The following is an 8,824-nucleotide window of genomic DNA, read 5'->3' as shown; positions in this document are numbered from 1 at the left end:
GGCTCAGCTCCCCGTCTTTGACTTCATAGATTCTGATTCCAACCAGTTTTTCTTCCTTTGTTCAGGAGCCTCTGACCAGGGTTGCTACCAGTCGGCCATCTTCCCAGAATCTGCGAGACTAAATGCATTTAAATATTTACTATTTTCTCAGATTTTTTCTGGTTTTACTTGATTTCATGCCTATTCTAAATGCTGTGGTTAATCAATTGAATAATATTTTTCATAAAATAGAATTGTTAACCTCTTTGATATTCTTCTGGACCTAATCTTAATCTTCTTTTTCTTTTTTTGAGACACAGCCTCACTTTCTTGCCCCCTCATAGAGTGCTGTGACATCATACCTCATAGCAACATTAAACTCTTGGACTCAAGTGATCCTATTGCCTCAGCCTCCTCAGCCTTAGAACCTGCTGCAATGCCCTGCTATTTTTTAGAGACAGGGTGTTTCTCTTTCTCAGGCTGCTCTTGAACTCGTGACCTCAAACAATCCACCTGCCTCAGCTTCCCAGAGTGCTGGGATTATAGGAGTGGGCCACTATGCCTGGATTCTGCACCTAATCTTATATGCTGAATAAATTTACAATGTCTGCTTTCACCAAGCTTTTATAGAAGCTTAAGAGCATTGCTAATGAAAATCAAAAACTTTTCCTATTATATTTGCCCTCAATTGGCCTATAGTTGCTGCTCAGAAATTCTTTCATTTGTCTTTTCCTAATGACATTCTATAATCTCTCCTAAAACTATTCTAAATTATTTCCACTTTCCTTAAGCTTTTGTCCCTGTCCAGTGAATAACTTAATTCTTCAGTTTATTTAGAAAAAGACTATCTGTCATGATCTTACTTGAATTACTATTCCTCTACCTCACATTTTCTCTGGGTTTCTCTTCTTTACCTTTTCCTTTGTTCTGTCTGTAAGGAAAACATGTCCTTTCTTCTTTCCAAGGACCTTTGTCCTCTTCTTCTACTTTCTTTGTTTCATCTGTTTCCCCTTCATTCCTTGTATTTTTAGTGCTCTTCATGCCCACTAATATCATTTTGTGTAAAAGATACCAAAAGGAAGAAAAACAGACATAATAAAACTATTAAGCATTTTTTTTCTGGGAACTAGTATTCACTGAAGTTTATGGCACATATTCAGCTTTCCTTTTACCATCTACCATTTCAAATATAATCTACAGTCACTTTCTCCTACTTATTGCCACCTACTTTTCCACCCATTTGCAGTCAAGCAGCTTGTCTTCACCCCTTTATGGAAACTGTTTTTATTTAAAGGTGATTAATGACCTTCTAATTGCTAAATTTCATTTTTTCTTAAGCTTCATTTTGCTTGACCTCTCTGTAACATTTAATAAAATTCATTACACTAACCCTTGTTTATTGAAATTGCCTGCTCCCATGGCTTGTATGGTTCCTCAGGGTTATGAATACTCCTACTATTTTGTCTCTTCTGCTTCGCTAATTTCTTTTTCTGTTTTACATATTGTAAATATTACTTAAAGTTCTATCTTTGATTCTCTTCACTTTCTTTCCAATAACCTCCACTCTAATGATTTCATTCATATGTTTTCTTTCTAATACAATCTGTGTTAAAATAATTTTTTCCTAATATATATCTTCAGAAACAACTTCCTTTCTTAGCTCCCAGAACCACAGTCTCAAAATTTGAATAAACATTTAAATATTTTCACCTAGATAAATGCTTATACCTAAAACCCAACATATCCAAAAATTAGCTTATTATTATCTTCAATCCTTTTCTACTTATTTACATCTTCCAAATCTTCTAGGTTCATAAGTCAAAAAGTCATCCTTAAATTCTCACTCCTTTCAAACCACATATCTAGTCAGAATTTTTTATTATTGATTTTATCTATAAAATATCTCTCTCTTCACCTTGTATTATTATTTTTTTATTTTCTTTGCCACTAGCCTATTCAGTTTGTTCAGCTTTCTAATACCTCATACCTGGTCTTTTTTCAATAGATTAGACACATGACTTCCAATATGTTCTCACTTCAATCAATTTAGAGTTATAAAAGGAGAATTCCAGCCATTTTTCTCAAAACCATAATAACATAATGTGGCTTCTCTTTACCAAATAAATGAAGTCCAATTTCCTTAGCCTGATATGGAAATTCTTGCAGTCTGATTCTAACTTAGATTTTCTAACTTTAACCTAACTACTTCCTTGTATATGCACTGTACTTTAGGCCAAAGTAGACTACTTGACATTCCTCAAGTCAGACATTATTTTTCTGCCTATGTTTTCTTCTTCTTGAAAAAGGCCTTTTTCCCATGTTTGTTTTATAATATCTTAGACAACATGTATAGTTCATATGAGGTTCCCATTCCCTGTAAAGTTTTTCCTATTTCTTATTGGCAGGGAGTGATTGCTACTTTGCATAGGGCTACAGACTTCTATATTTGTTTCTAGTATTACATGCTCTCTAGATTGCCTAAATAACAGACATTTATATTCTTAGTGGACCCATTACTCAACTGTTAGTTCCATGAATATGTGAATATAGGCTTATTCATTCCTATTTCTACACAACACAAAATGCAGCACTGTATACTTACTACTAGGTCATAATATTTGTAAATGAGATGCTTAGTTTCAAATAGATTAAATATTTAAATTAAGAGCTTTTCTGTGTAGAGCTTCAAATACTGTATGAACAGTATTGCACATCTTCAAAGTATACCTGGAAACAAAGCACAGGACCATTGGCATTATTGCTATGAAGGAATTAAGTGGCAAAATAATTTACTAAGTTTGGTAACAGAGCTGCAAATACAAGGCACATGACTACTAGACAATTTTTCTATCCCTTTAAACATGCTTGCTTTCAAATTAAATTAATTCACATTAATTCAGAAGTAAATGTTGATTTCCTTATTTACCCAACATTTACATTAATAGCCACATATCTCTGGGTAGATTGTTACTTAGAAGTCCAAATCACCTCACTTCCTCCTCTTCCTTCTTCCCACTCCTCAATGGCATTTGTGTGGAAATACACTCTGGCTTATGCCCTCTTTCTTTGGTTGTTTTACCTTAAATACATGAGAAATCATCAAGCTTATTCAGCTTCTTTTCTTTTTTTTTTCTTTTTTTTTTTTATTAAATGACAGCTCTATACATTAATGCAAACAGGGGGTACAGTGTAGTGTTTTCACATACATTTTGAAACACTTTCATCAAGCTGGTTCACATAAATTTCATGTAATTTGTATAGTCATTGTGTCAAAACATTTACATTCTATTTCTAGAAAAGTTCACTTGTACCCTTGTTAGACAGAAACCCTTGTTAGACAGAAATATAGATGATCTTTCCAGCCCTAAAGAAAAACGAAGACTTTACCTCCTTCATGTTTATATGGATGGAACTGGAAAATGTTCTTCTTAGCAAAGTATCACAGGAATGGAGGAAAAAGTATCCAATGTACACAGCCCTTCTATGAAACTAATATATACTTCTCAGCTTCTTTTCTATTCTTTCCTCTGGTCATTCCTCGAGTGAGCTGAATTTACCTTCACTAAATTTTATGTGTCATGGGTGGCCTCCCATATTGGAGGACAGAAAATGGCTGCAGATGAAAGGAAGATAATAACTCTATTTTCTGCAGAGAGAGATCAGATAATTTTTAAAGATGTCATTTCTTTTTGGATACAGAAGGCTGTTAGACTCCTGTTTATATCATTTTATCATCCAAGGTGATGGCAAGAGTAGGAAGAAGTTACTTCTGGGATGAAAGTGAAACCTGAGCTGTCAGGCATCATTTAAGCATAAATATCATAAAGTACTTTGCTAACCACTAGTGTAACTAAGATATCCGTGCAATGGATCATGGTTAAAATTCTACTGTGGCAACACAATACATCAACTTTAGATCTATTAGTAAAAAAAAAAAAAAAATAGTAACTGGTGGCAGCCATTATATGACATGCCCAGTCTTCAGTACACTGTTCAGTGTGTCTAAAAGTAATGGTCAGAAGGATTTGTGTGTTTGTGTTTGCGTGTGTTGAAGACATAATTTCTAACTGCAGAATCCTCTGAATCATGTGACTCAAGGAGTCCCTTCACAATCTCAACAGAATCAGTTGAAAAGATGATATTGGAAGTATTTTCTACTTTGTTTGTGTGATTACTTTGTCTGCTGGATTGACTACTGTAGTTTTCACTTGATTTGATTGTTCTGAGGACAAATTTTGAATTGCTAATCGTTTTTGTAAACTTTGAGCTGTCAAGAATTCACATTTCCCTACAAATAAGATAACCACACTCAACCTACTTCCACTCCTAAGTTTATTATAAGTTTGGAGAGCTTAAAGATAGCTTTCACCCCAGAGGATTAACTTATATAAAATTTACACTACTCTGTATGACAACTATGCATGTAAAATAATTCATCATCAGTTTTAACCAAAATATAATTATACATTCAGTCTACAATACCCTCCACTTTTGCCTGAATCCAGTAAATTGTGTTATATAAATAATAATCAGTAATAACCTGACACATGAAAATATGTTTTAGGTAATGATGAACATTAAAATGCATGAATTATTTCATCAGCAAGATGTGAACTTGTACACATATAGGAAAATAATAAGGAAAACAGATTATTGTGTTTGTCTTTTCCTTATCCTCATTTGTATCACAAAATCCAACTTCACTGAGTGTTTCCAGTGAAATTTCTAATGGGGAGACTCTGGCGCTATACTATGGGACAGTAACCAAAAGTGGTTCAATAATATAATCCAATATTGAGTGGTTTACATGACTTCAGCCTCAACAAAACTTCAATACTTCTCATTCAGTTAGAAAAAAGTTTTTTTTTTTCCCTAAGAAAGGAAATAGCAGAGAACATCAACAAATGGAAGAACATACCATGCTCATGGCTGTGAAGAATCAACATTGTTAAAATGTCTATACTTTCCAGAGTAATTTACCAATTCAACACCACCCCTATTAAAATACCAACATCCTGCTTCCAAGACTTGAAAAAAATGATTCTGCATTTTGTATGGAACCATAGTAAAAAACCTCGTATAGCTAAGGAAGTTTGTAGTAACCAAAACAAATCTGGGGGTATCACTATACCAGATTTTAGGCTATACTACAAGGCCATAGTGGTCAAGACAGCATGATACTGGCACAAAAAAAGAGACAGATATTTGGAATCAAATAGAAAACTTGAACATGAAACCAACAACTTACAGCCACCTAATCTTCAATAAGCCAAACAAGAGCATCCACTGGTGGAAAGGGTCCCTACTTGATAAATGATGCTGGGAGAACTGGATATCCACATGTAAAAGACTGAAATTGGACCCGCGCCTTTCTCCACTCACAAAAATCGATTCAAGATGGGTAAAGGACTTAAATTTAAGGCATGAAAAGATAAAAATCCTCAAAGAAAGAATAGGAAAAACGCTGGAAGATATTGGCCTGGTGAAAGATTTTATGAGGAAGACTGCTATGGCAATAGCAACAACTGCAATAATATAATAAACAAATGGGATTTAATGAAACTGAAAAGTTTCTGTACAGCCAAGGAGACAACAACTAAAACAAATAGACAACCTACGCAATGGGAAAGTATGTTTGCATATTTTGAATCAGACAAAAGCCTAATAACCAGGATCTATGTGGAACTTCAATTAATCTACAAGAAAAAAACCAACAATCCCATACATCAATGGAGAAGAGAGATGAATAGAATCTTTTCTAAAGATGACAGACAAATGGCTACTAAGCATATGAAAAAAATTAAAATCACCCTGAGATATCATCTAACCCCAGTGAGAATGGCCTATATCACAAAATCTCAAAACTGCAGATGCTGACGCAGATGTGGAGAGAAAGGAATACTTTTGCACTGCTGGTGGGACTGGAAACTAATACAACCTTTTTGAAAGGAAGTATGGAGAAACCTTAAAGAACCCAACCTAGATCTCCCATTTGATCCTGCAATCCTATTATTGTGCATCTATCCAGAGGGGGAAAAAAAACAAAAACCTTTAATTATAAAGACATTTGTGCTAAGCTGTTTATTGCAGCCCAATTTACAGTTGCTAAAATGTGGAAACAGCCTAAATGTCCTTCAACCCAGCAATGGATTGGTTAGCTGTGGTATATGTATACCATGGAATATTATTCACCCATCAAAAATCATGAACATTTTACAGCATTTGTAAATGCTAACCTGGATGGAGGTGGAACACATTATTCTTAGCGAAGCATCACAGGAATGGAAAAGTACAAATCCTATGTATTCAACTTTGATATGAAGGCAATTAATGATAATTAATGACATGGTGGGCCATGGAGGAAGGGGAGACCAGACAGAGAAGAAGGGACGGGGTGTGGGCAAGGAAAAAAAAAGGAAAGAAAATAGTGACTAATTCTCATATAAATTGTATTTAATTTTGACCAAAGTACATTACTTAAACATTAATTTTTAATTCAACATGTTAATATGTTGTTTATCATATTGCATCTTCATTTATAAGGGAAATACGTTTGTAATTTCCCTTTTATAAAAATATATTTTCTCCAATTTTAATATCAGGTATATCCAGAACAAGTAGAATGATTTTGAAGTATTTCTTTTTCTATTGTCTATAAGATTTGGCATGATCTGTTTTTTTAAAATTATCTTTTACTTTTCCTTATCAATATTAGTTGTTTATTTTTTTGAGACTTTGGAAGAAACAAAATAATAAGAAGAAGTTAATTGATAAAAGTATTCTGTAATAGAGAGACCCCTATCTGACAATGTGAATATTACTTTCTTTTCATTATTACTATTATTATTGCTTAATACTTTCTTTCAGCAATTGTCTGATTTATTTTCTGAATGTATTTATCTTCATGCATTCTTTATGAGGTCTTTGTTCTCACTCCTTATGTTAAACATTGTTATTGTCATTAAATTTAGCCTTTTTAATTCTGTGAAGGCAAAAGTGGAAACCTAATATTCACATGTATAAGTAAGAAAAATTTTAAAAAATGAAAAAATGAGTTCTTTATTTAACTGAAAAAATTAAGTTGTTAAGGGACATTTAGATTTACTGGTATTGAAATAGATCAAGTAAGAGTAACCATTTTTATTCAGTGTTATGAAAAGAACCTAATGGGATATTTGTAAATGAAATGAAAATATAAACAGAAATACAAACAGAAATTGCCATGTAAATAATAATAAAAAGTGGCTGCTTCTGCCAAAATACAGTCAACTGACACAGACACCATAATTATCAGAACTGACATATGCAAAATGATTATAAATTAACAGTTTGTAGAAAAAAGTCATATGATACAGATTTTACTAGGTAGATATATAATCACAGGGAACAGAGGACCTTTAAACAATGTAAAATGATAAAATTAATCTACAATGGCATAGTACACACACAATGTAAATTATGAAATCATTTTTCATGTGATTAAAGATGAATTTATAAACCTAGACATTTGAATGTATGGACTTCATTGTATAGAGATATCACTACTGCCTGTGTGACAGATTTGGTCACCCCTACTGTAAGTACCTTAACAGTAAGTCAATCCCAAGAAAGGCTGCAGAGTTGGAAATCAGATGTATTACAGGTTATGTTATTCTTTTTGAGAACTAAAATATAAATGGAAATGATCACAGCTTTTATAAATTTGCATGTATTAAGTACAAATAGCATGCTAGTTTGTGGAAGTCTCTGGATTCATGAATACTTCAAAATTTTTCCTTCAGTTACATTTTTTTCAATTTATAACCTGAAAAATAGTAGTGTAATTTTCTCAGAATATATTAACTCTTTTACTCATGAACCCAAGATTTCTGCAGATCCTTTCTCTTGGAAGGTGTAGTAATGTTGCACCCATCAGATGACTGCATAGTAGTGAATGTTGTATCCCTAAGGTGTTATTTGTTACAATTTGGAAAAGCCCGGTAAGTAGAAATGTACAGGTGGTAAGGATAAAAACTAGTGGATATATAGGGTACTTTATAAAAAGTGTTTCAGGAAACAAAATTTCTTTCTTTAATATATATTAATAAAGTTATGTTTGTGCAGTGTAGTTTTGGTTTACTAATTTTTGGTCAATGTTAGTAATATGAATAAATTGAGCTTCAATCATAAGAAAATGAGAATAATGTGATTCATAACTGTTTAAGAAAAGATTTTTGTTAATATTTATGCCAAGATTCCATTTTTGTGGCAAATAACCTGTGTCTTCATGATATCAAAACATTTGGATATAAAATAAAAAATGTAGTCAATCATTTAGATGTTTCTAAATATCAAGATGCTTGACAAATAGTCCAAATAATTGACTGAATTGTTCACCTTTATAGTTAATATGACTATATTACTTCATCTGGCACTTTCAGGAGGGAGACAACTGGAAGACAATCAGAAGATAGAACATGAGAACTCATAGAGGAAGAAGTGTTACTTATGATTATTCTATTCTCAACAATTCTCAAAGTCAACTGCTGTCCATTTTGTGTTATCAGTAAAAGAATAATCAGCATAAAAATATTTTTAGCCAAGATCCCTTTTTTAAAGAATAGATGTTGTATTGATTTATTGACTACCCAGGAGTCAATAGGTATTGAAGAGATAGATAAAAGTAAATAGTACTGCTTCTCTCAAACACCACTGTATTTAAAAGCAGTATACATAAGTATCACAAAGGACAGAAAATTTTGGACTTCTAGAGATAGTTAGCAAGCATTCATACATAATTTACTTATTTCTTTGGCTCGACGCCTATAGCTCAACCGGCTAAGGCGCCAGCCACGTACACCTAAGG

The sequence above is a fragment of the Otolemur garnettii genome, unplaced genomic scaffold (assembly GCF_000181295.1).
Source record: "Otolemur garnettii isolate 467f Iridium unplaced genomic scaffold, OtoGar3 scaffold00125, whole genome shotgun sequence".
Lineage (NCBI taxonomy): Eukaryota > Metazoa > Chordata > Mammalia > Primates > Galagidae > Otolemur > Otolemur garnettii.
This window is presented reverse-complemented; position numbering follows the sequence as displayed.